The sequence below is a fragment of the Triticum urartu genome, chromosome 4 (assembly GCF_003073215.2).
Source record: "Triticum urartu cultivar G1812 chromosome 4, Tu2.1, whole genome shotgun sequence".
Lineage (NCBI taxonomy): Eukaryota > Viridiplantae > Streptophyta > Magnoliopsida > Poales > Poaceae > Triticum > Triticum urartu.
This window is the reverse complement of record NC_053025.1, coordinates 358,952,016-358,959,974: the sequence shown is the minus strand read 5'-3', so window position 1 is coordinate 358,959,974 and position 7,959 is coordinate 358,952,016.

Sequence of the window (7,959 nt, the reverse complement as noted above, 5' to 3'; positions counted from 1 at the left end):
CAACCCAATGATGCTGAGGTCGACACGGCTACGACAAAGAGGTTATACACTTGTTGCATCACTTATTACTATACATTCACGTCGATCCATTAGGGCTATTTTGGTTCAACGGAAAAACATCGATCCACTGGTTGTTACCATCACTCTAAATTTTTGCATGCTCTCCTTACATAATCTCACCATATTTTTTTCGTATGCATGTCAGATATTGTACACAGTCATGCTGAACATGTAGAGAAAAAGAGAAGAGTTTTGCGCGGCAATACAATGTCATGGAGACATTGCTCCATGGTGGGTTCAATGGCAAACCCTCCCCACCCCTCTCCAGATTGTAATCCAGAGGAAGATATCTGTTCTGAGGCGGATTCAGACGCTGCTGACCACTCCTATTTACCCCCCAAGGTGTTTGCTCTACCTTGGCATGATGATGTTAGTCATATCATGCATATGTTGCCTTGCAGTGCCTACTTTTGACATCATATATGTCATCTGCTTAGTTTAGACATGTTCTGTAATGCCACCTGTTTAGTTTCTATATCATATATGGGAATTACGCGGTCTCATGTCTTTTAGCCAGCCACAATATATGTGAAATGTGCAATGCCATCCTGTTTAACTAGGCATCATATATTTGAATGATATCTTGCCCATCCTTTTCTTCATTACATTTCCATTTGTCGACAATGTTTGTACATTAAACTACTCTTCCTGTGAATCAGCCATTTGGGTGGGAGATGGAAAAATCTGGAGTGAAAACAAGGCCTTCAGAGCAGACAGTGCTACCTGTCGAAGCAGATCTCTTGCTAGGTCTCGATAGCTCCTCAAAGATGGATTCAGAGACAGATGACAAGTCATATTCCCCCACTGAGGTGTATGCTCTAACTTGGCACAATTATACTGCTCATATCATCCATACGGTGTCTTGCATTGCATAGTTTAGACATCATATACACAATATTCAACACCCTGTTCTTAGTTCAGACATCATATCGAATGCCCTCTGTTTAACATATAAATCACATATGTGAATTAAATGATGCGATCCTGATTACTTAGATAACATGTAGGTGAATTATGTCTTACGATCTTGTTTAGTTATTCATCATATCTTTGAATTATGTTATGCTATGCTATCCAGTTTAGATAGACATCATATATGTGAAATTATGTCATGCTATCCGTTTTAGTTAAAAAATATACATGTCAACTATTTCATGCCCTCTTTTTTCACACTATCTATTGCATCTGTCTCTCATACAATGTCTGTACATTCAACTATGTTTCCTGTTTATCAGCCATTTGAATTGGAGCGGGTAATGCCAGTATCTAGCGGACTAAAAACATGGTCTTCAAATAAAACAGTGCTACCTCTTGGTGGAGATAGCACCCCGGTTGTACATGCACAAGAACCAACCCTACCACACATAACCCAAACTCTCACAGATTGTAACCCTACTACGATGGACAGAGAACCAGCATCACCCAATCTAACCCCAACCACAGCCGATAGTAACCCAGTTCCTGTTGACACAGCACCATCTCCACCACAGAGCTCCCAAACAAGAGCAGTTAGTAAGGCAGCTCCAGTGCCCAAAGGGCTAGTACTATCACGGCGAACCCCAACTCCACCAGTTAGTACGCCTATTCCTATGGAGGAAGCACAACCAGCTAGTTATAGTTTAGCATCTATCGCATTTGATGTTGTTAAATCATATGTGCGCATCTTCCCATCTTGGAAATATTATACTGAAGATGAAGGAAAATGCCAGTTGCAGTTGTTTGTCCAGGAGTTATGTGTAAGTAATGTTATTCATGGCAGTTACTTTGCTTCGTCCCATACATCCTACCTCCATGATGGTTATAATACAGCAAATTTTCCCATTTTTCTCTATAGAGAAGGACCGATTTGGAAACTCAGGATGAGGTAACATGTGCTAATACCTCTGCTATCTTCAAGAATGCTTGGTGGCAGTATCGGAATTACTTTAAGAAAATGTAGTTCACCGGCAAAGAAACTCATCAAATTCCCTTACGTTCTCCTGAGACACATTTACTGGACGATGACTAGGAACGCCTTGTTCTGTATTGGTCCCGAACCAAGAATGTGGTAAGGTCTATGAGCTCATTTTCTATTTTTAAGTATTATATTCTTGCATCTTACTGTACTCTGTTCATGTAGAACAAGTGCCTAAACCTGAAGAACAACTGTTCTAATTTAAGATTCCATTGCTATCATAGGACATAGATATATGTTTGTTTGATGCTTTTATTATGTACTAGTACTTGGCAATAGGAGACTTGGTAGTTTAATCCTATCCACCTTACTAATGAACTGGTTCACCGAAATGAGTTTCATATACTAGTACATGCTAAACTTGTTATGTGTCTGCTTGTTTCTTCTTTTAGAATGCTGACAGAATATCGGGGAAGAGTGCCTTATTAAGCAACGGTAAAGGAAGTAATGCAGATAAGGTTCAGGATAGTGACACATCCTGTCTTGGTTTAGTGTTGGAGTTACTGGCCACTACCGCTTGCACAAGCTATTCAAACTCACTGTCTGAATCAGTTCGGCTTCTTGAGTCTCAACTACAAGCTGAAAGACATTGATCAGCTATGCTGCGACAAGAAGCAGAAGGACCGCGGAAGTCCCTGGAGCATTCAGATGCATACTTTCTGGTGCAACAGCAAGCGTTGGAGGATTTTAGCGCCAAACAGGACAAAGCTAATCAGCTTGCTAAGCTTATTGCCAGCATGGTGGATACCCAGGATAACGTTTCTTGAGCTCTTCTGAAGTTGTTTCAGTTATGCTCTTGTTTTGCTGCCGCGTTTATTTGCACTGGTGGCCAATTTTGACGGCCAGTGTATATGATATGCTGCTTTGTTCCCTATATTTGCACTGGTGGCGAACTTTGATGCCCAGTGGATGTAATATGTGTAATAGCCATGATAGCCTAGCGTTAGTTGCTTGCTTATTTATTTCCTTGTTGTCTTGTTTATTTGTTTGCTTGTAGTCATTGCAGTACTTTTTCCGCGGTTAACTAGTGGCTGCAATAACCTATTTTTTAAAACTAGGCCACAATAACCATGGGCTAATATTTACTGTAGTGACGCTGGGCCTCCTACGGGCCGTAGAAACAGTGGGCCTTCTACGGGCCGTAGAGACAGTAGGCCTTCTACGGGCCATAGAAACAATGGGCCTTCTACGGGTCATATCATCAATGGGCCTTATACGGGCCGTATGATCGATTGTCCAAACATGGGCCAATAACAAGCCGCATTATGGTCGTAAACGGGCTAGAGTTGGAATCGTCCGTTCATGGGCCGACCGTAACGGGCCATCGTTAATAGGCCGTATTTGATGACGCTATGAAAACGGCCCAACATATTAACGGACCACAAACGGGCCGACTGTAACCACGGGCTGAATTTGGCCCACAAGCAGAAAATGACAGTAACAGGCCATAAGTAAATGAATGCTGGAAATGAGCCCAAGAATAAATGGGTTTTGAGAAGGCCGAAAGATAACATGGGCTGGAAACGGCCCAACGGAATAACAGGCCGTTAATGGGTATCAAGTGATACACTGTTCATTACGGGCCAGTTTCACCACGGGCAGTTAATGGGTGTAAAGTGATACACTGTTCATTACGGGCCAGTTTCACCACAGACCGTTAATAGGCCAAGAGCTACATAGGGCCTCATATGGGCTAAAAGACGTCATGGGCCATACATGGGCCATAAGTGAAAACGGGCTGGAATCATATTGGATGGCCCAGATGACGCTACTGGGCCTAATTCAGATAGGGTGTAATGGGCCTTGGGTTAGCAGGCTGTAAATGGGCTATATGCGAACATGCCGTTAACAGGCTTTACATGGGCCGGCCCGCCACCTTTTGACCAAGTCAAACGGGCCGGCCTTTTCACAGGAATGGGCCTCTGTTGGGCCGTGCCACGTGTCGACGTATCATAGGCGCCTATCTGACCCCCTAACGAGCTGACACGTGTTTCGTCCGGCCAATAAGAATTTTCACATGGAAATTTCCCATTGGTCGAGGCTGTTAACGGGTTATTTGATCCAAAACCCGACCCAATAGCTTAATGGCGTTCCATTACGGTGGATGCCACATGTCGGTCACCCTTGACGAAAGCACTTCTGTGACGCGCGATTTATCGTCATGGAAGTGGACACTTCCGTGATGATAATTTTGGTAATGTCATGGAACACTTCTACGACAGCACAGGTATGACTATCTTGATTCTGTCATAAATCTGTCATGGATGTACATGCATGACAAAAAACGCAACCTACTGTGACAAACACGTATCATCACGGAAGTGTATTTTTTTGTAGTGATAGCAACATCAATCTTAGAACATAATGGATACTAGGGATCAAACCCTAACAAAACAAACTCGATTACATGGTAAATCTCATCCAAACCATCACCGTTCAGCAAGCCTACGATGGAATTACTCACGCACGGCGGTGAGCATCATGAGATTGGTGATGGAGCAAGGTTGATGATGACGATGGCGACGGATTCCCCTCTCCGGAGCCCCGGACGGACTCCAGATTAGCCCTCCCGAGAGAGATTAGGGCTTGGCGGCGGCTCCGTATTGTAAAACATGATGAATCCTTCTCTTTGATTTTTTCTCCTGAACGTGAATATATAGAGTTGGAGTTGACATCGGTGGAGCCTTAGGGGGGCCCAAGAGGCAGGGGGCGCGCCTTGCACCCTCGTGGACAGGGTGTGGCCCCCTGGTCTTGATTATTTTTCCAGCATTTTTTTATTAATTCCAAAACATGTCTTCCTTGATTTTTAGGTCATTTCAAGAACTTTTATTTCTGCACAAAAATAACACCATGGCAATTTTGCTGAAAACAGCGTTAGTCCGGGTTAGTTCAATTCAAATCATGCAAGTTAGAGCCCGAAATAAGGTCGAAAGTGTGTGGAAAAGTAGATATGTTGGAGACGTATCAACTCCCCCAAGCTTAAACCTTTGCTTGTCCTCAAGCAATTTAGTTGACAAACTGAAAGTGAGAAAGAAAACTTTTACAAACTCGGTTTGATCTTGTTGTGGCAAATATGTAAAGCCAACATTCAAGTTTTCAACAAAGATTATGAACTAACCATATTCACAATAACATTTCGGCCTCATGTTTACCCATATCAATGGTATAATCAACTAGCGAGCAATAATAATAAATCTCGGATGACAACACTTTCTCAAAACAATCACCGACTCGCGACCCCACTGCCCAGGTGGTCGTCCCATAGTTGCGTCGACGCAGCACCACTGTCGTCGCCACCGCTGGCACCATTAAGAGCCAGGCAGTGGTGCGGTTGACGTCATCAACATCTATGCCGAGCACAGCCATGGAGGCTATGGCGCAAGCTCAGTTGCTACTGAGGTTTTCTCTAGTGGCTGAGCAGATGGATGAATGGTGTGCCACCATCCAGAGCCTGCTCAGTTTCGCTGAAACTGGAGGTTCACGACGAGCTGGCCCACCACGACCTCCCCATGCGACAGCAACCGCCCGTACTGCTGGCCGAACGGAGGGGGCCGTCCCCACGGTGTAGTCCCCACCACGGTAGCCGACGCGGGCCATCGCCTTTCCCAGCTTTCTCGGCGGCAGCGGCTTCCCGGAAGGCTCTACAAACAGCAACTTCCTTGCCGGGGGCCTCAGCCTTGGCCTTCTTGCCGCCAGGGGTCAAGAGAAGGAAATTTGTGATGATGTGAGTGATGAAGAGAATGAAGAGGAAACCAGTGAGCAGGGATTTCAGAAGGCCACTGACACGCTATGCATTAATGGGGGTCCATCTTCGCACGCCTCCCACCGCCAGCTCAAGGGATGGGCATGAGAGATCAATGTCGTGGAGCCAGCGCCAGAGGCCCGGAAACCGCTCAAATGGTCCCGCACCCCAATCATCTTTGATGAGGATATCACCCTGGCCGCACCACTGCGGTAGGATGCTTGCCATTGTTGGTCTCCCTGACAATTCGCAACCTCAAGGTCACAAAGATGTTAGTGGATGGCCGGGCCGGGTTGAATCTGATTTCCCCAGCAGTCATCGGCAAGCTTCAGATAGGAGAAGAAGAGCTAGAGGTTACAAGCATGTTTCAAGGAGTTAAGCCCGGCAAGAGCCATCCTAAAGGAAAGATTACGTTGCTGGTGACGTTGGGGGAGAACTGAACTACCGGACAGAGAAGGTTGCGTTTTATGTGGTTGATCTCCCCCTGCCGTACAATGGGATTCTTGGACGCCCGGCCCTAGGCAAGTTCATGGCAGCATCCCACTATGCTTATAACACTCTAAAGATGCTTGGGCCACTAGGAGTCATCATTATCCCATCGGATGAGATGGAGGAAATTGTGTGCATGGATAAGATGTACCGGGATGCAGTCGCAGGAGAGGCTATGGCAGCAACAGCTCCCTCCACGGAAAGCAAAGGAAAGAAGAGGGATTGTAGGACCTCCGACAAGGAGTCCGGGAAGCGTGCCCCCTCCGAGTGCACGGCACCCGTTGATGGCGTGCTGGAGTGTTCCAATAGCAAGAGATCCATGTTTTTTGTACCCTAAGTGAAGAAGGTCCTCGCAGAGCTGGCTGGCGTTAACGGTACTTTCACCTTCAGCGCCACCCTGGATGAAAAATAGGAAAGCACGCTCGTTGCCTTCCTGCGGGCGAATATTGATGTGTTTTCCTATCAACCATCTGATATCCCCGGTGTTCCCAGGGAGGGAATCGAGCACCACCTTGTTGTCTGCCCACACGCCCGACCTGTCAAGCAAAAAGTCCAGAAGGCGGCCTTGGAAAGGCAGCAGTTCATTGCCGAGGAAATCAAGAAACTGGAGGCAGCTGGTTTGGTCAGAGGAGTACTGCATTCCTACATGGTTAGCAAATCCAGCGGTAGTCCGAAAGGCTAATGGGAAATTGAAGCTTTGCATTAATTTCACAAATCTCAACAGGGCTTGCCCGAAGGACCCATTTCCCTTGACGCGCATTGACCAGATTGTGGATTCCACTTTGGGGTGTGATTTGCTCTCCTTTCTTGACGCGTATTCCGGGTATCACCAGATCTTCATGTCCAAAGAAGATGAAGAGAAGACATCGTTCATCACTCCATGCGGTATGTACTGCTTTGTCCGCATGCCATTCGGACTAAAGAGTGTTGGGTCCACTTTTGCAAGGGCAGTTCAGATTGGTTTTGAGCCACAGTTACACAGAAACATAGAAGCTTATATGGACGATATCTTGGTCAAAACCAAGGATAACACCAGTCTTATCCAGGATTTGGAGGAGACATTTGCTAGTCTGCGCAAAATCAATTTGAAGCTTAATCCGGAGAAGTTTGTGTTTGGAGTCCCATCCGACAAGCTGCTTGGTTTCTTCGTGTCCCATCGGGGATCGAAGCTAACCCTAACAAGATCAAAGCCATCGAGCAGATCCAAGCACCAAGAACAGTTAAGGATGTGAGGTGCTTGACAGGGTGCGTTGTCGCGCTAAGTAGATTCATTTCCAAGTCTTCCGAGCGTGCCCTGCCGTTCTTTAAATTTTTGAAGAAGGCAGGGCCTTTGAAGTGGACCCCGGAAGCAGATGCAGATCTGCAGGAATTGAAGGCCTACCTATCATCTGTGCCTACCTTGGTTGCACCAAAACCCCAAGAGTCGGTGTTCCTATACTTGGTGGCAACCAACCAAGTGGTCAGTGCAGCCTTGGTAGCACAGCGAGAAGTGGGTGAGGTAGAAAGTGGGCAGATAACGGCATAGTGAGAAAAGGATCAGAACAGCAATGAGCACAGCAACGAGAGCAACCCCAGGGACACGACAAGGAAGAAAGTGGTGCAGCGCCCAGTGTACTTCGTCAGCTCCTTGTTACAAGGGGCTACATCGAGGTTCTCTGGCGTCTGAAAGTTGATCTTTGGTCTCATTATGGCCTCAAGGAAATTGCGCTACTTA